At 45.8% G+C, this 24,177-nt stretch overlaps 1 protein-coding gene and 1 non-coding gene across 2 annotated transcripts in view; both read right to left on the reverse strand.

The window, feature by feature from the left end:
* Positions 1–7,511, reverse strand: part of ATP8B1 (ATPase phospholipid transporting 8B1) — a 155,005-nt gene extending 147,494 nt beyond the window's left edge. The window contains exon 1 of the mRNA XM_007532238.3: positions 7,054–7,511. The gene's annotated coding sequence lies outside the window, so the exon portion shown is untranslated. The remainder of the gene's footprint in view (positions 1–7,053) is intronic.
* Positions 4,349–4,464, reverse strand: LOC132533309 (U5 spliceosomal RNA). The gene has a single exon (XR_009545189.1). It is a non-coding gene; the product is annotated as a U5 spliceosomal RNA (small nuclear RNA).
* Positions 7,512–24,177: the final 16,666 nt, after the last annotated feature.

The raw sequence follows: 24,177 nt of genomic DNA on the forward strand, positions 1-24,177 counted from the left end.
GGCCGCCGCCCTCCAAGGTCCAAAGTGGCCATCTCTCCACACAAGAGAGGGGTGGGGTGCAGAGCAGGAAGAAGGGAGCGGTGTCAACCTTCTTACCAAAGAAGGAGACACACAACACTGCCTCATAGGCTTTGGAGAAGCAGGAAGGGAACCAGCCTCACACATTGTTTTCTTTCTTTCCTTCCTTCCTTTCATCCTTATTTTTCCCCTCCTTCTTCCCCCTTTCTTGCCACCAGGGTTATTGCTGGGGCACACTGCCTGCACAATTAATCTACCACTCCTGGTGGTCCTTTTTTCCTTTCCTTCCTTCCTTCCTTTCTTCCTTCCTTCTTTCCTTCCTTCCTTCCTTCCTTCCTCTTGATAAGACAGAGAGAAATTGAGGGGATAGAGGGAGATATAGAAGAAGACTCTTGCAGACTGGCTTCACAGCTCATGAAGCTTCCTCCTTGAAGGTGAACCCAGATCCTTGAGCACAGCAACGCACATGCTCCACGGGGTGCGCCGTTTTCTTCCTAAATGAATCAATGAGTGGGATTGGGCCCAGGATCTCAGTCTTTAGTGCCCCTCACCAACTGAGAAAGCCACACGAAGAGCACAGAGCCTTTAAAGAAGCCTCTGGGTTCTTGAAGCTCCTGAGTTTTGAAGAGAGAAGCATAGTTTCCTTTTCAAACAGGAGGACAGAGGCTGAGGGAAAGGGAGACCAGACTGCACAGCTGCCACCAGGGTTACTGCTGGGGCACGTTGCCTGCAATAATCTACCACTCCTGGTGGCCCTTCAAGAACCTGGAGGCTTCTTTAAAGGCTCTGTACTCTTCGTGTGGCTTTCTCAGTTGGTGAGGAGACACAACAGTTCTAGCTATGCTAAGCAGTATAGCACAAGACTTGCATGCCTGAGGTCCCAGGTTCAAACTTCAGCACTACCATGAGCCAGAAATGAGTAGGCTCACTCTCTCATAGAAAACATTTATTTATTTATTTATTTATTTATTTATTTATTTATATTGGGAGGTTAATGTTCTGCAGTACAGTTGTTGGCACATGGGTACATTTTTCATCTTCTCATGGATAGTTATCTGCAAAACACTCTCACCCCCAGCCTGGGTCCTCTTCCACCATCATGCACCAGGACCCCAAAGCCCCTCTTCCCCTCTTTATCCCCCCCCCCCATTTTTCTTCCCCAGAGTCATTTGCTTTGGTGCAATTCACCAAACCAGTCCAAGGTTTACCTTCTGTTTCCCCTGAATGGGAGACTAATCAGTTGTAAGGAAAGACGTGACTATGAAAAGTAAACTAACCAGAAGGAGGAAGACAGACAGCAGATGATCTCACTCACTTAAAAATTAATACTCTTTAAAATAAAAATCAATTTTAGTAATGAAGGAGACAGGGCCAGAGGAGTGGTTTACCAGGTAGGTGGTGCCTTGCCATGTGTGTGGTCCAGATATGAGCCCTGAAGCCACCTGGGAGTGCCAGGGTATGGGGGGGGGAGACAGCACTGTGGTCTTTCTCTCGTTTATTTTTTTATTTTTATTGCCACCAGTGTTATCACTGAGGCTTGGGTACAAGCACTTCGAATCCGCCACTCAGTGGCCATTCCTCCTCCCTCCCTTTTTTCCCTTTCTATGTTTTATTTGATAGGACAGAGAGAAATTGACAGGAAAGGGGGAGACAGAGAGGAAGAGAGACACCTGCAGACCTGCTTCAGTGTGAAGCTTTCCCTCTGCAGCTCAAACCAGGGTCCTTGCACATGGCAACGTGAGATGTGTGTGCTCGTGATCACGGTGCACCACTACCCGGCCCTGTCTCTTTCTCTTTATCTGAATCAAAAAGTGACTCGGGAATCGTGAAATCATGCACACAAAAGGCCCTGACTCTGCAAAAAATAAGTAAGTACAATTTAAAACATTAAAAAATAAAGGAGGGCAGAAGTAGATAGCATAATGATTATGCAAACAGACTCTCATGCCTGAGGCTCCAAAGTCCCAGGTTCAATCCCCTGCACCAGCATAAGCCAGAGCTGAGCAGTGCTCTGGTAAAAACAAATAAATAAATAAATAAATAAAATAAAGGAGATAAGGGAGTCAGGTGGTAGCATAGTAGGTTAAGCGCACATGCCGTGAAGCACAAGGACTGGAGTAAGGATTCCGGTTCAAGCCCCGGGCTCCCTACCTGTAGGGGAGTCTCTTCACAGGCGGTGAAGCAGGTCTGCAGGTGCCTTTCTCTCCTCTCTGTCTTCCCCTCCTCTCTCCATTTCTCTGTCTTATCTAACAATGACGGTATCAATAACAACAACAATAACTACAACAACAATTTTAAAAAAAGGAGATAGAGTAGAACTCAGAGTACCCCCAAGGCTTTCAACCCAGGAAAGAACAGCCAGGGCTCCCCAGAACCTCATGGCCAGCTGTGACTGATTTAAACACATCTGGGAGTCACTGAGTATCTGGTCCTCCTTGCCACCCCCTGAATTCTGGGAATTCAGAACCTTACACCTACTCTGCTGGGTTCTCCTGCCAGTTCCTGGTACAAACAGGCTCCTGTATGTGGTAAATAAGTACTAACATGTGGAGTGCTTCCTCTCGCTGCACTGCCTGCCAGGGAGGAGAGCAGTTAATTGCTGGAGGAAGAATGGTACTGAGCTCTGCTTCCAATACAGCAGTAACGTTAATGACTCCATTTAACAAGCTCCACTCTAAGCCTTCTCGCCTAAATTCTCCCTTTTGGAGCTCATTACACAACCTTGTGAGGCAGAACTATTATTGGTCCATTTCACAGAAGAGGAGTTAAAGTAACTTGCCTGAAGTTATCCATCAGGGAAGCTGGGAGGCGTGGATCCACAGCTAGGTACAAAGGCTACAGCAAGTGCTATAAACTATTTAACTGCAACCTGGAGCTCAGCACTCTGTGAGGACTCAGCACTCTGTGCAGGGGTCCTGGTGATATTTTCAAGGACTATGCATTCAAAGTGTCAGGAAATGTGTGAATAGGCTATACTCCTAAATGATCCAGTGATTAAAGTCTTTTGTAGGGGCTAGGGAAATAGCATAAGGGTTATCTAAAAGACTTTCATGCCTGAGGCTCTGAGGTCCCAGGTTCAATCCCCAGCACCATTATAAACCAGAGTTGAGCAGTGCTGCTCTGGTTTCATTATCTTTTTCTCTTATCTTTCTGTATCTCCATCATTAAAGTAAATAAAATGTTTTTTAAAAGTTATTTGTTTTCAAAAACAAGAAATAAGATTTTTACACACACACACACACACACACACACACACACTTTCTAGATCTTTCTCAACAATCCTAGGTCCTCAGTGACACAGGATCCCAAAGGATTTTAACCAGAGTATTATTTTTAGTTGGGGACAGAGATGGGTGTAACTTGGTGCACAGAACAAAGAAGACAAGGTTATCTTTTTGTGTTATTAAACTCTTCTGGCAGCAAATTAATTTTTACTTTTCTTTAATAAGTAACAAAATACCTACAGGCATGAATACAGTTAATGTGACTGAGTGATGCCAACACACAAAGCTGAAAACTCACAAGATAACCTGAAGACACTGCAAAGAAAAGCTTTTCAGAGGACTAACCCAGAAGCAGATACAGAGGCAAATCCTCAGTCTGAATGCTTAAGTAACTTAAAGGTACCTCTCTAGAGATAGGAGACCTGAATGCAGCTCTCACAACTTGATCTGGTACCTAAAAAGCAAGTTCCTCCACATTCATAAAGCTTAAGATTCTTCTACAGTGGTTGAAACCAAGGAGCAACAATATCTGATTAAAATCTCTGTGAAGCAAGTTGTACGAAGCACCTGTATTCCGTGAATGTAGCTTATGAACAACTAAAATGGCATTTAAACTAATAACCCAATAAAATATTTAAAAATACATCAGATACCTGGCATCATGTCACTAAAAAATATGTCCGTTTAGGGAGTCGGGTGGTAGCGCAGTGGGTTAAGAGCACGAGGCGCAAAGCACAAGGACGCTTCCCACCTGCAGGGGAGTCGCTTCACAGGTGGTGAAACAGGTCTGCGGGTGTCTATCTTTCTCTCCCCCTCTCTGCCTTCCCCTCCTCTCTCCATTTCTCTCTGTCCTATCCAACAACAATGACATCAATAACAACAACAATAACTACAACAACAATAATAACTACAACAATAAAAAAACAACAAGGGCAACAAAAGGGAATAAATAAAGTTAAAAAGAAAGAAAAATATTTAAAACAGAAAATACATATCCGTTTAATAACAAAAGTAAGAAAGCATCCAAACATCACTATTATGTACAAGGAATATTAATCTGTCCTCTCAATAACCCAAGAAGACTGATCAGATTATTAATTTTTTTTAACCCTGGCATAATAGGGTTTCAAAAAATTGAAGTGAAACTCAGATTTGCTCCTCTCCATGGAAATCTTTAGCAAAAGGCGAAAGATTTGTGCAATCTGAAGAGAAACCAGAGCATCTGATCAGATATTTTTAAATTTATATTTACTTAATATAAAAAGAGAGACTTGCATCCCTGCTTCACCACTTGCGAAGATTCCCCTCTGCTGGTGGAGATTTGGGGCTTGAACCCAGGCCCATGCACATGGGAATATGTGCATTCAAGTGAGTGTGCCACCACCTGACCCCAGCTGATCATATCATTTGGTCCCTCAGTATAAGTAAACTGAGGTTTAGAAAATTTTGAGGGGCTAGCAAAGTAGCTCACTTGGATAGTGCGTTGCTTTGCCATTTGTACAGCCGAGGTTCTAGCCTGGCCCCCACTACATTGAAGGGAAACGTTGGTGCAATGGTTTTTCCATTCTCTCTGCCTTTCTGTCTTGATTAAAATTCAAAGAAAAAGAAAATTCTGAGGCTCAGAAAATTTAGGAATACATTTAAAGTCATATAGTTTGAAAAAGTTAAGTAACTGCTTTAAGGTAAATCCAAAAATTCAATGCAATTAAAAGAAGGTGAAGTTATAAATCTGTGAGAATCTTTTTCTTTCAGAGGCAGAAAGGAAAACTAACCTTTCCTTTCATGTGATGGGGCCACTCATGTGTTTTCAAAAACTGCATGCTTTACCAGAAAGAGGGGAGAAAGCAAAGAAGGAAGAAAAAGAAAAGAAGGGGAAAGAAAGGAAGAAGGAAAGGAAATAGAAAAAAAATGAATAAACTCAGGAGAGGAAACAATGAATAAACTCAGGAGAGGAAACAAACTTCAGGAGATCAGATCTGATCCTTGGCCTTAGCCAGGTACAGCCTAGAACCAGTCCCAAGCTTGGTCTTAACACCTGCCAACTTCCTTTGGTTCATCTTGCCAAATCATTATTCAAAAGACCCCCGTTAAAAGCACGCACACCTCCTGGTAGCTTACAAGTGTGCAAACCAGCACACATTTTGCTTGCTAGAAGGGATACCTGAGCGGAGCTCTCACATGGAGAAGGCATCTGTATTCACCTGTCTTCAGCCACAAGCCTCTTGCAAGGTTCTATACAACAGATAACAAGGCTCACTACCAAAGATCAAAACACAACTACCACAACGTGGCCAGAAGCCGAGCTGTTCAAGAGGAGAACCAGGAAACCGTCACACGTAAATGCACACGATAATGAAAACCATTAAGAAAATTCAAAGGAGTAACTGCAGGCAGCCCAAATTCTCCCCCAGAAAGTAATCAGCTAATGGCCATTAGTCATCTCTCTGTGGCGTATATGCATTATAGGTTTTAATTAGGCCTTCAACAATAGGCCGGGGAATTGATGAAAGGTCTTTGAGGCCTAACACAAAAGTTCTCCTGAGACTGAAAATTGGGACTTGACGGTTTATTCTGTTTCCTCTTCCTTAATGTCTTTATCTCCTGTCAGGGAAGATCTTATCACACTTTTTTTTTTTAATTTCTTAAATGTTGTCGCCAAGCTCAGTGAACTTTCCTATTCTGTGTTGTGACGTGTAGTCTCATTTCATCTTCAAGGAATGGGCCAGACCCAGGTAGATAAAAGAGGATTCCACACCCCCCCCCTACACACACACACCCAGATCCACAGGGAGGGCCGTTTTCCTGCAGGGGACGCAAAGGTGGCTGGAACTACCCCAGAGTCGGGAGCACACCCAAGACTGCTCGGCCGGGCTGGCAGGCCAGAGGACTCGAGTGGGGCAGAGCGGACTCACTGAGCTCTGGAAAAAGTGACCCCGCTTCTCGTAGCTTGTGCACGCCAGCCTCTACCCCGCCCCTTTCTGACTGACACGGATCAGCTATCTGAGGCTCCCTCTGCGGGGACTTGGCGGGGCGCACACCCCTCGGGAAGAGGCGGGCCATTCAAGGCCTTTCTTACTTTGGGGGGGAGTAGGGAAGGAGCTCTCGCCCTTCTGCTCTGCAACAAGGCCACCCCGAAAGTTGGTCCCATCCGCACGCATTCGGCGAGGGGACAGCCTTGGGACATCACAGTGTGGGGAGGGGAGGAAGTGGCCGGTGGAAGAATCAGGGGGAGCCGCGGGCTGAGACCCCACACTAGGCAGCAAGGGCGCCCCGGTCCCAGCGGAGAGGTGGGGAGCAGGCCGGTCCCCAGCGGAGGCGACCTCCACCTCCATCGCTGCCCGCAGGTGTCCCGGGCTGCCACTGCTCCTCAAGTCTTTCTCCGGGCGCCTTGGCTCCCCAAAGTGGGGCCTCGCCGGCAGAATCTAAGCTCGGAGGGGTTTGGGGGTTGGCAGTCACGAAAAGGAAGCCGGAGACACGCCCCGAGGACCTGCCAGCCTTGCCAGGCTCACCCCGGAGAGCTCAACCCTGGACCTGCGTGTGGCTAGCGAGCAGGCGCCCCCAAACCGCGACCAGTCCTCCGAACCCCGCGAACCTTCTCCTTCAGTGTATCCCTGTCCCCCTGCTCCCCCCTAGTCCCCGGGGCCGGGAAAGCTCTGGACAGCCCAATCCCCAGAGCGCGAACTCAGGGCCCGGAGGGCGCGCACAGCCGCCGCGGCATCCTGGACGTGTGGGGTCCGCCCCCCAGCGCCAGCCCCCGGGGCCTGGGCGCAGCGGAGCGGGAGGGTCGGGGCCCAGACGGCGCGGCTCTTACCTGACCTCCCGGGCCCGGCAGGGGCATCGGCGGGGCGCACTCTCCGCGCTCGCTGCGCACACGGCCGCCTAGCGCTCCATGCGAGGGGCTGGCGCGGCCCGGCGGGCGGCGTGTCGGTGCAGTGGCGGCGGCTCCGGGCCTCGCGGCTCCCCACTGCCCCGGCCCTCCCCCGCCCGCCCTTCCGAGGCGGCCGTCCTCCGCTGTGCGCTCCCCGGGACCTGCCAAACAGGTTCCTCCGCTCCCGGGTGGTGCCGGCCTGCTCCCCGCGCCTCCCCCGGGCTGCCCTGCTGGGCTGCGGCTAGGCTGGGCCGGGGCTGGGGGCGGGTCCTCCCTCAGTCCCTCCCGGGGGCGGGGAGCACTGGTCGGCGAGCCTTGGGGCCCGCAGCCGCTGCCCAGCTAGAAGCCCGCGCCCTGCGTGCGCCCCGGCGGCAGGTGGGCACCCCGAGCACGGCCCCCACTCGCCCGGCCTGGCAGTTGCGACCTCTGGGCTCCCCGCTTCGGTGGAGGACCCAGCGCCCAACCCCCCACCCCTGTAGCCCCGCCGCACTTTCCCGCCACCCGGGGGGGGCGGGGTTTGGGGGGAGTCGGTGACCCGGGACCCGGTAGAGGGGCGCGGCTCGCTGGGGGACCCGAGCTCCCCTGGGAAAGGAGAGCTGCCAAAGTCGGTGTCAAAGTCGCGCTCCTAGGCCGGATACAGAGGGCGCGCCCGCCGAGCGGAGGGTGGGAACAGCCGGTAGCCCCCGGGAGACTTGGAGGAGCCGATCGGGTAATTGCTGCCGGCAGGTGTTCAGCCTAGAGCAGGCGCCCTCACCCTGGCAGGCTTGGCACCACCAGCGTGGAAGTCGATGGCAAAGTGCAACCTGGTATTTGGGGTCTTGCGTGCCAGGCTGCTGGCCTCACCCCTCCCGGGAAAGTGTGCGACCCACTGAGCACACTGTCTACCTGCTCCAGGAACGCCAAACACACATCAAGGAGTCTGTTGAAAACGTACTAGGTTAGACAGGACTCGCAGACTAGTTACCTGCAGACCGCAGAGACAAAGAGCATTGACTTGAGAGCTCAGACTCCCACCTGGCGTCCTGCAGTAGGCTCCATGGAGGAGCAGTGTGAGTCCGGCTCCGTGATCCAGCGGTGCCTGGAAGTAGGGGGTGTAGAATGACCCACTGGCTTGGGCTTCCGAGAAGGGTGGACTAATCTGTGTTGGACCTAGGGCCACCTCTTTATTAGTCACACCTGATCTTTGGACAAGTGGTGCCGGGATGGCACTTACTGTCTCTGGGCTTCAGTTTCCTCGTCTGGGAAATGAGGTTGGACCAAATGGTCTCAAATAGTTCCTTTCAAAATGTGTTTTCTGAACTCCCACCATGGAGGAGTCACACAGTCCAGAAAACAAGAGTCTGTATAGTAGCAACCGGTAGTGCAGAGACTGGTGAGGGAGGCAGGGGAGAGGCCTTGAATGAACACTCTGGAGTTGAGGGTGGTTTGGGGAGCATAGACTGTAATCCTTTGAAAACAAGCCTTTGGGAACTGATTAGGGCAACACACATTGATTTGGCTCCCCAATCATGGGCCTAAGTATCTCTGTGCTGCAAGTTAACAATCAATAAAGATCAACAGATATTTGCCCACGAGTCCTAGCCACCCACTACATTTTAAGCAAGCTCCTTGATTTATCTCTGACTTTCCTCTGTGATCACAGGGAAAGATGTGATCAGGGAGACTAGGAGACCATTTGGGAGGCTCACAGGATGCCACAAAGCTGAGCTAAAAGAGCTGCCTGTAGAAGGGAGGGGTGGGGAGAGGTACTTCTAGGGTGTCCCCTGGAAGACGAAAGACTAGGTCACAGAGTGATCAGAACCTGCCACTGATGAAGTCTAAAGGTAAGTCGAGTTTTCTGGCTTTTGAAAGGAGCCGGAGAAATAAGAGGGGGGCAATCAGGAGGCTCAGCCTGACCAGGAGAATGTCCAGCAAATCTAGAATTAAGGCAGGGCTATCTCCAAGGACCTCATCTTCTCTGCAGATTCACACAAAGTGTTCACTCTGTCCAAGAAAGCACTACCCAGAAGAGAGATTCCTTTGTGTAGTTTCTGAGGATTTCCAACCAGGCTTGTTTTCTCCTAAACTCCATTGGGGTGAGGTGACAAAGATTCATTCAAGGGACAGGGAGGGAGCACACTGAACTTGCATTTGAGACTTCCTGGGTTTGATCCCTGGTATTAATAACCAGAGTTGAGTGGTGCACTAGTTGAAAAAAAAAAGGCAAAGAGTCATTTGATAAATATTTATTGAGTTTCTGCTATGTTTGTCACTTTTAGTTGTCTGAGTACATCAGTGAATCAATTAGGCAAACTATCTTTGAAGTTGATAAATAACAGGCTTTAGAGAAAATACAATAGGACTGACTTGGGGAGGAGAGGCCCTGAGGGAACCTTCTAGACCACTGTAAAAGTTGGTCTCCATTGTGGTTCTTGGTCCAGTTGGTGGTTCTATCTAAAGCATATCTAAGAGTCAGTTGACCTGTACACTTAGAATGTGAACATTAAACAGTGAAGCAGATAGAAATCGAGCAAGGGTAAGAGATTAGGAGTGGGAGAATGAGTTGGGATTTGAAGCAAACTGGTCAGGGCAGGCTTTGTAAAGACCTGCATTTGAAAAACACTTGCAAGAAGGTAAAATAGTTGCATCTATAGATGAGATATTGAGAGATTCCTTGACCTGGAACCCCCAGGCCAGAGAGCGCTCAGATCTCACCTGAGTAAGTTCTGGGCAGGTAAACATGCACCTTCCTCATCCTTGGGCAGGAGACCTCAAAGTATGCTGGTTGATGTTACTGATAAAGGAAGTGGCTCTCCTGGAAGCCCTGACCCCTGTCCTTTCTGAAAGAACTGTGCCAGGTCTCAAGGTGCCATGCCAGGGCAGTTATTGAAAATGTCCCATGTGTGCAAGGAGGATTGATTTTGAAACATTTCTGATATGAGTCACTTTTCACTGTTCTGGAAGCAGCCTGGATTCCCCAGCCTCAGGAATTTTTTTTTTTTTCCTCCAGGGTTATTGCTGGGCTCAGTACCTGCACCATGAATCCACCGCTCCTAGAGGCCATTTTTCCCCCTTTTTGTTGCCCTTGTTGTTGTAGCCTCCTTGTGGTTATTATTATTGCTGTGTTGATGTTGTTCATTGTTGGATAGGACAGAGAGAAATGGAGAGAGGAGGGGAAGACAGAGAGGGGGAGAGAAAGACAGACACCTGCAGACCTGCTTCACTGCCCATGAAGTGACTCCCCTGCAGGTAGGGAGCTGGGGGCTCAAACTGGGATCCTTAAGCCGGTCCTTGTGCCACATGCGCCTAACCCACTGCACCACCGCCCGACCCCCAGGAATTATTTTTTTAATGATTTGTTTTTAGAATTATTTATATTATTTATTTTTCTTATATTTGATAGGACACAGATAAATTTTAGGGGATGGGGTAACAGAGGGGGAGGCCAAGTGGTGGCACACCTGGTTGAGTGAGTGCACATGTTACAATGTGCAAGGACCCAGGTTCAAGCCCCGGGCCCTACCTGTAGGAGGAGCTTCACAAATGGTGAAGCAGTGTGGCAGGTGCCTATCTGTCTCCCTCCCTCCTTCTCTATCACCTTTTCTCTATCAATTTCTGCCTGTCTCTATCCAATAAATAAAGATAATAATATTTTTAAAAAGAAATTATTTATTAAAGAGAGAGAGAGAACACCTTGCAACACTGCTTCACCTCTCATGAAGCTTCCCCGCTTCAGGTGGGGACCGAGGACTAGAACCCAGCTCCAGGATGGTAATATGTGTGCTCAACTGGCTGTGCCACCACCCAGCCTCAGCAATTCTCTCTTTTCTTTTCTTTTTCTTTCCTTTCCTTTCTTTCTTTTCTTTCTTTCCCTCTCTCTCTTTTTTCTTTCTTTTTTTTTTTTTTTTTTTTGGTTACCAGAGCACTGCTCAGTTCTGGCTTATACTGGTATGGGGGCTTAAACCTGGGTCTTTTGGTGCCTCAGGCATAAGAGTCTCTTTGCATAACCATTATTCTATCTACCCCTCACCCCCTCAGCAATTCTTAACCAGGGTCCTTGATAGGACTGAATAAGCTCTCTGTTTTCTTTTGTTGTTATTTTGTTTAATTTAATACCACAAAGGCACCATGCATGCATGATGCCATTGGTCTGGACTCACATTTTGTTGCTTTTTTGAAAAATAAGGAAAAAAAAATCATGGAGAGACAAAGTGGACAAGAGAAAAGGAGAGACCACAACACTATTCTGCCGTCTGTCAAGTTTCTCCCTGGTGTTAAAACTGTCAGGTGGTGCCACAGCTCACACCCAGGACTTCAAGCATGGCAGGCAGCCCTACTGGGTGAGGTAAGTCTCTCTGGTGTTCTTTAGAAGATCCTCCCACTCTGAAACCAACACCTTGACCTTGGAAATTGTTGGAAGAAAAGAATTCGACAGAACCAGTCATTTCTTAAATGGGGTGCTAATGGTTTCAGCTTTTGTATTTTGTAATCTTCTCCAAATGTCTTCTTTTCTTCCTTTTCTTGGCAACTGTCTTGTGCACATTTTCTCTGCCAAGATCAAGATGGTTGAGAAGGTTGCCAAGAGAATGAGCTTAACGTCTCAGAAAATTCAGATCCCACATTGTTGTTTTTTCTACAAGACAAGAGCTAAGGGATAAGAAGTATATTCAAAGGGCAGTGACACCATTGGTGTTCAGTTCCTTGCCAAGCTCAGTAGTCATTTAAGCTAAAGCATCTAATGCCAGCGGAGAGGTGCACATGCCATTCTCAGTGCTCCTGGAACCCTGGCTTGGCAGTCAAGGTGAACTCAACTGGAAGGTGAATTCTTCACAACCATTGTCTAGACCAGTGCCAGAGTTTTAAACACAATAAGGACTTTCTTAAATGAGCATGAAATTAAAAGTTTCAGATAGTCCAGTCCACTTAATAATTTTTCTAATTAACTAGTTCCTTTTCTCACTAAGAGAGAGACTAGAGTATTGTTTGGCTCAGGCCATACAAAACCATAGGGTGGTGTCAGAAATTGCACTTGGGGCCTCAGGTATGCAAACTCTGTGTTCTACTGCTGAACTATCTTCCGTGCATCCCTACCGACTTTCTTTTAGCTAGTTTACTTTGTGTTAGGAGCTGTAGCATACCTGATTCTGTTGCTTCTGGCAGACATTTTTTTCCCCCCTTTGATTACATATAGAGACAGAAAGGGAGGGAGAGAATGAGAGGAAGAGGGCTAGCACCAAACCATCCATAGAGCTTCTGCTTCCCCTAGTATCATTCATGATGCTCCCAGGAGGGTGCTGAGGGCTCAGACCTAGGTCCTTGTGCATGTTAAGGTATGCATGCTGCTGGATGAGCTGTTTCCCACATCTTAAATAGTATTGTAAACAGCAGTTGCAGATGGTGCAGTCTGTTCTGTCTGTACTGACCTCATTCCTTCCTATTTACCGTTTTTCCACTTCTTGCACTACTTTGCGACTTCTGTTTTCTGATCAATACTTTAAATAATTTTTTAAAAAGCATTGTAAAAATGCCAATAAGGCCTTGGGTAAGTAAATGTCTCTCAGTTTGGCATTTACCCACATAAGAAGTTTGAAAAGAGGTAGTATTCCTCCATGTGCTATTAAAACTTACATTTGATCTCTTCATATTCATGATTATGTAAATGTGGGGGTGAAGTCTACAGTCTTTCTACAAGGAAGAGACTTTTTATGTTTTACTTATTTATTGGATAAAGGCAAGCAGAGAGAAATTGAGAGAGAAAGGGGAGATAGAGAGGGAGAGAGAAAGAGACACCTGCAGTACTGCTTCACCACTTATGAAGCTTTCCCCATAAGGTGGGGGCCAGGGGCTTGAACCTGGGGTCTGTGCATATTGTAGTGTGTTCTACCAAGTGCACCACCACCCAGCCCCGAAGACAGAGATTTTAACACTCTACACTTGATCTCTATGGAAATGCAGTGAAACAGCCTGCAGAAGGGACTCAGAAGACAGAGCTCAGGACTTGCGGATAGAAATCCTGGTTCAAACTCCAGCTCTGCATAATGTCAGAACACTATTCTGGCCTCCCCACCCACCCCACCCCATCTCAACACATAAAGAAAGGGAGGAAGAAAGAAAGAAAGGAAGGAAGGAAGGAAGGAAGGAAGGAAGGAAGAAAGAAAGAAAGAAAGAAAGAAAGAAAGAAAGAAAGAAAGAAAGGTAATGAACTTTGCATTCAAGTGGTGATGACAAGTAAGCCCCACCCCAGAGGTTTCAGGATTGGAAGAAATATAGGCTCTATAGAGGAAGCGGGAGATTCCTGTTGTCTTAGGGTTTAAAAAGACTATAGACAGTTATTGCAATAATCACATTGAATTGGGTTAACTTTGAAAAAGTTTCCAAATTTCTAACTCTCAGTGAGACTCTGGTTGCAAAAAAAAAAAAAAAAATAGAAAGAGAGAAGAAGAGGAGGAGGCAGGGAGTAGGAAGGAGAAGAGTAGAAGAGGAGGAGGAAGAGGAAAAAGAGAAGAAGGGAACTCAAATTTCTCACAGAATCATACAGCTCCTTTGAACATCCAGACATGCCATTTACTGGGTCCCATTTCCCTCAAGGCAATCCCACTGTAGCCTTCTGTCCCCTGGTTGTGGTGCAGTTCTCTGTTGTCACACAGAACGTGCTCACCTCCACTGTCATCCTGATATCATCCCTCCTTCACATTTTCTTTGCTTGTTGTATTTGCTAATTTAATAGAGTATATGGGGGGGGGGAGGATCATGAGAGAGAAATATTTTGAAACTGACTGTATCAAGAGCCCTTGGATTGTGAATAAAAGGGGTCTGGAAAACAAATGGAGTGCTAACAATGAAGTTGAGCAAGGGGAGACTGTCAACACCATCACCTCGCCTTTCTCTCTGAAGGCAGAGAGTTCAAAGTTCACTAGTGGCTTGCTGAAGGCACTTCTCCCACTGTGCTCTGGTTTCTCCACAAGGATGGGACTGTCCCTGTTCAAGTCCCAGGCGACAGCAGCAGCTGGCTAATTTCATTTGCCAGAAACTGACCTATGGGTCCTTCTGGCTTGACAGACAACTGGGAGAATGAGTGTATGGCATTTTAAAAAATATACATGGAGCTCCGCTTCCCCAGAGACCCACCCTACTAGGGAAAGAGAGAGACAGACTGGGAGTATGGACCGACCAGTCAACGCCCATGTTCAGCGGGCAAGCAATTACAGAAGCCAGACCTTCCACCTTCTGCAACACACAATGACCCTGGGCCCATGCTCCCAGAGGGATAGAGAATGGAAAAGTTATCAGGGGAGGGGGTAGGATATGGAGATTGGGTGGTGGGAATTGTGTGGAGTTGTACCCCTCCTACCCTATGGATTTGTTAATTTATCCTTTCTTAAATAAACTAAAAAATCAAACCAAAAAAACTCATTGTGATTGGGCCTCTAGGTTGTCTGCATGATTGGGCTATTAAAAATAATACTGCTATGAAAAAAAATATACATACATGGGATCTAGAATCTGTCAATAGGAAGCAAGGGAGTGGGAGGGAAGCTCTTAGACAGGCTGCCCACAGGAAGTATACATTTTACATGTCTGGAAATAAGCAGTTTTTTTTTTTCCAGCTCAACTCTGGCTTATGGGGGAATGCTGGGAAATTGTGCCGATGCAGTCACATCTGCCATGTTGTTCCCTCAGGCTACTGCTAGTTCCCTCGAGAGTTGGGACATTCTCAGAGTGCCTGTTCAGCCATGTTGTGCCCTCAGGGCATTGTCTATATCCCCGCGATATTTGGAGTGCTTTAGTTACTCCTCCCCCCTCCCATTTCTCGAAAAAGCTGCTCCTATAAAAGCCTTTCTTCTTCCGCACCTCGCTCTCTTGCCAGCGCTTCACTCTGGTGTTCAGACGCAGGAAAGGTTACTGCGTGAGGCGGCCATTTTCGCTACCTCCACGTGGCCCAACCTGCTTCTCTAGCACCCAACTCTGAGGTGCCAGCACAAATAAAGATTTGTGTTTCCTCTTCGCTCCGGACCCCTCCTCTCTCTCTTCTCCACAGCCCACGCACAACAACAGGGGAATTGAACCTGGGACATTGGCACCTCAGGCATGAGAATCTCTTTGCACAACCACTATGCTATCTTTCCTGCCCACCTGGAAATGTCTTTATGGTCATGCATTGATGATGGGATATGTTTTGAGAAATGCACCACTATGCAGGCTTGTCAGTGCGCAAATGCCCCCATGTACTCAGATGAACCCGACATAACAACATCCTATACAGCTGCACCACACACAGGTGTATATGGCTCCACAGTTGAATGAAACATGGATCGTGGTTGGCTATCACTTGCACAGTGCCTGGATATAGAAAATACGCTTTCTTAGAATTTAGAAGGCATCAGGACATTACATTCTTGATTTCACTGTTGCTGTTCAGATATTTGGTATATCTGATTTCCCGTACTTTGTGTAATAAGACCCTTTTTCCTCTTTCTTTTTTAATTTTTTAAAAATTATCTCTATTTATTGGATAGAGACATCCAGAAATCAAGAGGGGATGGGGGGGGTTGGGTGATGACTGCAGCCCTGCTTCACCACTTGCAAAGCTTTCCCTCTGTAGGTGGGGACCAGGGGTTTGAACCCAGGTCCTTGCACAGTGTAACATGTGCGCTCAACCAGGTGCATCATCACCTGGCCTCCATCCATTTTCCTCTTTCAGGAAGATTTCAATTTTATTTTTTAATTATTATTATTATTATTATTATTACAACAGTGAGAACAAGTGCCTGTACAATGAATCCACTGACCCCAACTGCTATTTTCCTTTTCTTTTCTTCTTTTTGATGAAGACACAGTGAGAGGCCGGGACTGGTGAGACAGCATAATGGTTATGCAAAAAAGACCTGCATGCCTGAAGCCCCAAAAGTCACAAACTTAATCCCCAGAAATACTATAAACCAAAGCTAAGCAGTGCTCTTGTAAAAATAATAATGATAATAATAATAAATATATTGAGGAGAAACAGGAGAGAGAAAGAGAAATACCTGCCTCACCGTTCATGAAGCTTTCCCCCTGCAAGTGGGGACTGGAGGCTTGAACCTGGGTTCTTGTGCATGTTGTGTGCACTCTGACAGGTGCACTGCCACATCATTCCTCAGGAAGGTTTCTTTCTGAATTTTTGCTGGAATAGGTTAATGTAGGCAAGTGTTGCATTTCAAATGAAGATACATCTACTTGCTTTTGAATGTGTGCTTATTAGTTATTTTTGGTGCCAGAGATTGACAATAAAATACCTTTTCTAGGGGCTGGGCAGTGGCGCACTGGGTTAAGCACACATAGTACGAAGTGCAAGGACCCACTCAAGGATCCAGTTTCGAGCTCCTGGCTACCTACCACAGAAGGTTCACTTCACAAGTGGTGAAGCAGATCTGCAGGTGTCTTTCTCCCCCTCTATTTTCTCCTCCCCTCTTGGTTTCTCTGTCCTATCCAATAATATATATGTATGTATGTATATATTTTTTTCCTAGCACATTCTCTTTTGGGATGCTTCCTATTCCTTAGAGTTCACACCTCCCAACCAATTCTTTTTATTTTAAATTAATTTCATAATGGTCAACAAGACCATAGGATAAAAAGGGTACAATTCCATACAATTCACATCACCAGAGTTCCGTATCCCGTCCCCTTCACTGGAAGATTTCCTATTATTTATCCTTCTGGGAGCATGGACCCAGGATCACTATGGGGTACAGAAGGTGGGAGGTTTGGCTTCTGCAATTGCTTCTCCGCTAGACATAAGCATTGACAGTTAGACCCATATTGCTAGCCTGTCTCTCTCTTTCCCTAGTGGGGAAGGGGTCTGGGGAGGTGGGGTTCAAGGACACATTGGTAGGGTCGTCTGCCCAGGGAAGTCAGGTTGGCATCATGGTAGCCTCTGCAACTTGGTGGCTGAACCTCCCACCCAATTCTATTAACTTGTTCAACCTTCATGTGCAAGATGAACTGAAAACCAATGCTTTCTTTTATAACCAGACTGGCATATTTGATAACCTAATTTACAGAGAAGTGGCAATGATTTAAAGAACCTTTATAAATTTTTCCTTCTAGCAGACAGGTCTTCCACAGATTTTGATATTTTTTTTGTCCTAAGTGAATGAGTAAAAAAAAAAATAAATAAAGCATATGGACTTCTGAGATGGAGCTATGCTGGCTTAGTCTCAAGAAGTTGGCTCTCCCTGTTATATTACAACAAAATAACACATTTCATCAGAGAATACCTGGAATTTCTGGTAAAGAAAGGGCATCACTGAAGGTTAGTGACTGCTTATAGACTGTAGGAACAGGAGGGGAGGAAGGAAGGACTCAAGTAGAAAGGCAGCACCGCATTGCCTGAGGGCACTTCATTTGCAATTGCTTCAGATCCACAGGGTGGACTTCAAGGGCCCATGGAACCATTCAGGAATGAATGGCTTAAAAAAGGAGCTCAGTGCTGCTGTTTAGAGCTGTAAAAGCACAGTCCCCAGAGCAAAGCCCAGGTTTCTTTGTTTTTGTTTTGTTATTTGGTGGATCCAGGGACCTGAACATTGTACCTTTGCAGCATCAGGGAAACCAGTCACACTCTAAAGTGTCTCATGACCACTGAGAGCCTGGTGGTCAAGGCCAGACTATCTTGTAGGCAAGAAAAGGACCCTGACCTCCAAAAGTAAACACACACACACACACACACACACACACACACACACACACACACATTAAGAAGCAAGTTAAGGATCCAGGCTTACCCATGTAGAAGAGTGGGTATCAGATATAAAAGACAAATGACCACACTCGTTAATGTCACAAAGTAAAGTATACGAACTTGCAAGAAAAGAAATAAAGGCAATCAAACTTCCTCAGACTTTGTAAGAACTATGGTGGCTAAGGGGGGGGGGGTGAGGGGTGATGACACAGAACAATGGTGGTGGGTGTGGTGTCAAACTGTACCCCTGAAATCCTACAATTTTGTAAACCATGATCAGATCATTAATAATAATAAGAATGTCACAATGAGAAATGATGATTAAAAAGTTCAAACTTTTTCCCCACCTGCAGGGGGAAGGCTTCACAATTGGTGAAGCAGGGCTGCAGGTGTCTCTCTGTCTTTCTCCATCTCTATCTTCCCCTGACCTCAATTTCTCTCTGTCTCTATCCAATAATAAATAAATAAATAAGTAAATAAAGCAAAAAAAAAAAAAGTCCAAACTTTTTGCTCTTCAAGATAAACTTTCTAGCCATTTTCCCTCTTTTATGTCTATTTATTAGAGAGAAAGAGAAAGAGAGACAGAGAGAGAGAGAGAGAGAGAGAAAACGAATCAGAGCATTGCTCTGGTATGTGCAATGCTAGGGATCAAACTCTGGGTCTCATTCCTCAGAGTCCAATGCTTTATGCATTGTGCCAACCCTTGGGATGCCCTAATCATTTAAAAGTATTTCATTCATTCATTCATTCATTCATTCATTCATTCATTCATTCATTCATGATATGCACAGAGAGAACTTTAGAAAGAAGGGAAGTTAGAGAGGGAAATAGAGCGACACCTGCAGCACTGCTTCACCTCATGTAACGCTTTCTCCCCTGCAGGTGGGGACCAGGGGTTTGAACCAGGGTCCTTGTGCAAAGTAACATGTGCACTCTACTGGATGTGCCACTGCCAGGCCCCTCTAACCATTTTCTAGCCCTTTCTTTTCTTTTTGTTTCTTTTCTTCTTTTCTCTCCTCTTCCTTTCCTTTCCCTTCTTTTCTTTTTATTTTTTAAGTGATCCACTTGAATTTATGTCCTGTGTATGGTGCATTTGATTTCATTGTTTCAAATGATTCACCAGACATTCCAGCAGCATTTGTTTAAAAGCTCACATTTGCTTCAGTGATTTGAGGTGACACTTCTATTGGGTAGGTATCAGATTGTTGCCTATGTTTTGGTTCAAGTGGCATGTCTGTCTGTACCAGTACCACACTGCACTGGTCAAAAAAGATGTTCTGGCATTTTTTTTTTTTTTTAATGCAGCACCAGGGAATCAATCAAGGAACTGTGCAGGAATTGTAATTCTGGGCAGCACTCCTCACCTTGCATGTTTTTTTGTTTGTTTGCTGTTCTACTGAGGACTAGTATCTCTTGGAGAAGGCCAGAGGAGGAAAGGGGAAAGGAGACTCTGGGATCCTATTAGAAACAGAAATAGGTCATGAGGTTGAGCTTATACAATTGTTGGAGGGGGTCATGAGGTTGAAAGGAATAAAGAGGGAAAGAGAAAAGCAGTGACTGGTCAGAGGGCAGTTCACCTTGTTGGATGCACATGTTGCCAAGTATAAGCCTCAGCACCACATAAGAGTGCCGCAGCACCAGGAAAAACTCCAGTGCTGTGATGTCCCTTCTTCTCTTTCTACCTCTGAAGTTAAAAAAAAAAAGAAAAAAGTTTTAAAGAAACAGCTAAAAAACAAAAGCATAACATGCGATATAGAACCTAGTAGGTCCCTGAAGCTTCCTGTTAAACCTGCCAGTGGGATCCTGCCATTGATTCAAACAGGACCCACTCTGCCAATCCCTGCGTCATGCATGATGCCACTGGTTTAGATGGAACTATTTAAGAGACAATTGGCCTATACAGTGGTTTAAAGATCACCTCTTTCTACATCACCATCTTGCAGAATTTCAGAGGACCGGGCAGAGTGGTAGAGGCAACCACCTAACAGCACATCATTGTCAACATTAATGGGAAACCTAATAGTTCTAAGTGACTCAGAGGACAGCTGATTTATGAGAGTTAGGTGTTGGGACTCAGGACAACACAGTAACCTTCGACTCACAAGGTGGAATTTGAGTAATTCTCAATCACGTGCCCACAATTGCATGTCAGAGATAGTTTAGCTCTTAAACATGGATTTAAAAGTTGCTTTTTCATATGTCAACTTTATGCCCAATAGACTATCAAATTATTAGATAAATGATAGATAGTAAGCCTTTGTCTTCAGTCTTACTAGTGTATGCCTTATATTAGAAAGATATGTTTGATGTAATGTGTTAATCAGTTAGTGGAATAAACTATGAACTTCATGAAGTTAAAATAAAATAAAAGTTGCTTTTAAAGTTGTTTAATGAGTCTATTTTAGGGGTTGGAGAGATACCTCAGCAGTAGAGCATAAGACTTGCATGTCTGAGGCCCCAGGTTGAGTGCCTGGCACCAAGTTAGCCAGTACTGAACTGTACTTTGGTCTTTATCTCTCTCTCATAAAATTAATTAAACATATCATTTTAAAGTATCTTTTCAGGGGATGGTGTGCATGTCTACAAAATAATAGTGCTAATTTCCACGGAAAATGGGGAGGAAAACTTAGCTGGTATTTTCACTGCGTGACAATGTGGGGAACATCTGGAGGCTCGGCATCCAAAGGGATGAGGGAGATTGGGGCAATAAGGGTGACGCACTATTCTGCCCTTAACAACCTGGAGGGAGAAGCTGTCTCTGCTCTTCTTCTAGCGTTTGCCCTTCTTCCGTAGCCAGTCAACAGAGTCAGGTTGAAAGCTGTCAGGAGCTGCTTGTTGCTGGCTTTGAAAGTGACTGGGATCCATGTGGATTCAGTCGGCTAGGAAGGATCGTCAGTTTCCCCAATGAATGGGTACTCACGGGACCCTTAATGATTGCTCTTGAGTTCTGAATGTATTGGAAGACACCAGGGTCTGGTGCCAGAACTCTGAGCCCTCTGAGCATCATCTCTGTAATTCTGTTCCTCCTTTTCCCACAGACACAGGGATGAGCTTCTTTGCTTTAAAACTCCAGGGGAAGAGGGAGGACAGCAGTGCCTGAGAGAAGGTGGAGGTTCTCAGTGGATCTGACACATGGAAAGTCAGTGAGAAGAGCAGAGAAGAGAAGTGGAGGCTGGAGGCTGCTCTTGGATCTTAGACAGGTCCATCGGTAAGAGCTGTGATAGCTGGCTTGTTGGAGGCATCTGGGGAATTGTGTGCCATCAGGGGAGGGTCAGGGCAAGGGGGTGGAGGCTAGATGATCCTTCTGTGACAGGATCCTGTTCCACAGTGACACATGAAAGGAAACACTGTTCCCAAAAGCATTTGTACTGATCAGGAGACACGGCACGACCACGTTGCTCTTCAAAGCAGTTCCTGGTTAGTGGCAGCCACTGAGCTGTTCTACAGCTTCAGGATGAATAGAGCCATCCTTGTACAAGTACTGTCAGTCATTCAGTAAGAACCTGCTGGCAATTCACTGTGCAATAAGAAAAAGACGCCACGGGGCTGGGAGGTAACATACCGGGTTCAGCGCACATGGGAGTATTGTGGGTTTGGTCAATTTGCTCTGCTCTGGTCCTTAATGATTGTTTCTTGGCACAAAGTGTAAGGGCTGGTGTAAGGATCCCAGTTCAAATCCCGCAGATCCCCACCTGTGTGGGGGGTTTGTTTCACAAGCGGTGAAGCAGGTCTGCAGGTGTCTATCTTTCCTCCTCTCTGTCTTCCCCTCCTCTCTCAGTTTTTCTCTGTCCTACCACCAACAACAGCTATAACAATGATAATAATAGCAACTACAACAAGGGCAACAAAATGGGAAAAATGGTTCCAGAAGCAGTGGATTTGTAGTGTAGGCACTGAGCCCCAGCAATAACCCTGGAGGCAAAAGAAAAAGAAAAACAGGCCGTGCAGCCCAGTAGGGTCTGCACCAGATTCTCATGCATGAGGTTCTAAGTTCTGCCCCTGCATTGCATGTGCCAGAGTGATTCTCTCTTTCTCAAAACTGAGTAAAGAAAAAGAGGAAGCCCATTGTTCCAGCAGCCAGAGACCAACCAATGGTCAAGGACAAGAGTCCTGTCAACAAGGGCACTTTATCTCACCCAGAATGCCATTGGCACATACAGCTGTTTAGATTAGATGGTAGTGTGGTGGAGACTTCAATTGCCCAGCCAACATCCCCTTCTAATCACATCTGGTGGCATTACTTGGGGCCATAATGCGTCCAGATAAAGGACCATATATCCTAATTTCTGAGCTAGGCAAGGCTATTTAACTATGTTCTGGCCAACAAGGTGGTTATCTATCCTGACAGTGTAGTGACACTGATAAAACAAAATAATATGGGCTTAGACAGTATGCATACCAGCTGATGAAAAAGTAGGGTCCTTTGAGATGGATCAGCACATTGATGCAAAAATCAGGACACTAGAAAGGGTGCTATGTCATTAATTTAAGAAGATATACAAGGCAAGAATAAAGATGTGGCAGCTCAAGAGGCCAGGCCTAAATTAATAGATAGTCCTGATAACGCATCTCCAAAATATAGTATAAGTGCAGGCAGTAGATTGCACCAGATCTGAGAATTCATGTGGACTCCACACCCATGGCCCTGAAGCTACCCCAGTGAATACCATGAGGGTACTCACTCAAGAAAGAAGAAACATCTCCTTGAGAATGGACAGACAGCAGCAAAGGAATTCTCTGGAGCTCCACACCGTATATAGCCTAGCCTATCTCTAGAAACTCCATCTACCCTTCACCCCTTACTGCTAATTGAATTTATGCTTATACTATTGTCAAGGGCACTCCTTCCAATAAAATCATATGGTAATTATATGTCATTGTCTTGAGTGTAAAGTGAAAACTTTCACTTCAATGTAGAAATTAGCACATTGCTATTACAAAGGAGTAGGCAGCAGGTTGCACGAGGACTTCCTGGAAGACTCTCAGAGTCAGTAAATACACCTTTTCCTTTGCCATCTCAACTACAGTGTGGTGAAGATGGCTGCTGAATAGGTGGCCATCTTGGGTCTGAAGGGAGTTTGAAGAAGGAAGCCACTTACTAAAGAGGATGAATCACAAAGATGGGGGAGGGGAGCCTGGATCCCCCAAGAGGTCATTGTCATTCTACTAGTCCAGGCTATACCCCTCTGGACTTTTTTTGTAAAAGAAACTAAATCTTTCTTAAGCTGTACTTTTCCAGTTCTCTGTCATTCTTGGCTCAGTGCAGTTCCTCGTTGTGTTAAGGCAAGAGTAAATAGTGTAAGTAAAATATCCATATTGTGAGGTTAGAGAAAAGCCCTGAATATTGAGAACAACCGTTAACCCAAAACCAACTGTTCCTTGTTCTGCGTAAATACTTCCACCTGTACCCACCCTATGATAACTATAAAAAGGTGGGATGAGAAACGATTGGGGTTGCAGACTTTCCCCTTGTGTGGAAGGGTGTCAGCGGCCCAAGCTTAAGCTTGCAAATAAAGGGTCTTGCTATTGCATGTGATTCTGATCTTCTTTGTGTGAGATCGGGACTCGAACTTCTAGGCATAACATTATGTTTCATAATCCCTGCCCAGGAGCCTTCCACATGTACAATTTCACAGCTTCCTGCAGACTTTTTTTTTTTTCTTTTAATTTCAGGTAGAGAGGAAGGGGGCAGGGAGAAATACAACAGTACTGCTCCACCACTCACAGAGCTTCCCTGGGTACCATGTATGGGGCTCCCCTGTGGTGCTGAGGGCTCACTGGTCCTCTCCCCAGTGAGATATCTCCCAACCTCACATATCCACCTTTCCAAGAAAGAAGCTGGTAATAAAAGTAGGATGTATCCTAGGAAATATAGAAACAACCTTAAACCTCTCAACCAACCATTCATTTTAGCTAAAGGGAAACTGAGGCCTGGAGGGAAGGTTGTGGCAAAATTAAATGTTTCAATGGTCTCAACATGAGTGCTTGGCTCTTTGAAAGGTGAGGGAGGTGCACCTTGTTCCAATTAAATGTAATTACATGCTAGCTATTAATAGCACTGCATGGGTGGGGGAATGTAAGCCTGGTTCCTAGGTCTGAGGGCCTGACACCAAACAAACACAACAAAACAAAACAAGAAAACAAAAAAGTCCATGGAACTTTGTCCCAGATGCTGGGTACTGTAACTATTCATATACTTAAATAAACTAAAAATAGGCTAATAGATGTTCATTTTCCTTGATAGTGGCTCAATGAGACATTTGTTGTTCCCCTATAACCCGGAAATTCAACTGTGTATAAAAAAATAAAATAAAAACTTTTGTACCTCCTTTGGATCCGAGTTGGCAGATTCTTGCCCTCCCCACACA

The sequence above is a fragment of the Erinaceus europaeus genome, chromosome 15 (genome assembly GCF_950295315.1).
Source record: "Erinaceus europaeus chromosome 15, mEriEur2.1, whole genome shotgun sequence".
Lineage (NCBI taxonomy): Eukaryota > Metazoa > Chordata > Mammalia > Eulipotyphla > Erinaceidae > Erinaceus > Erinaceus europaeus.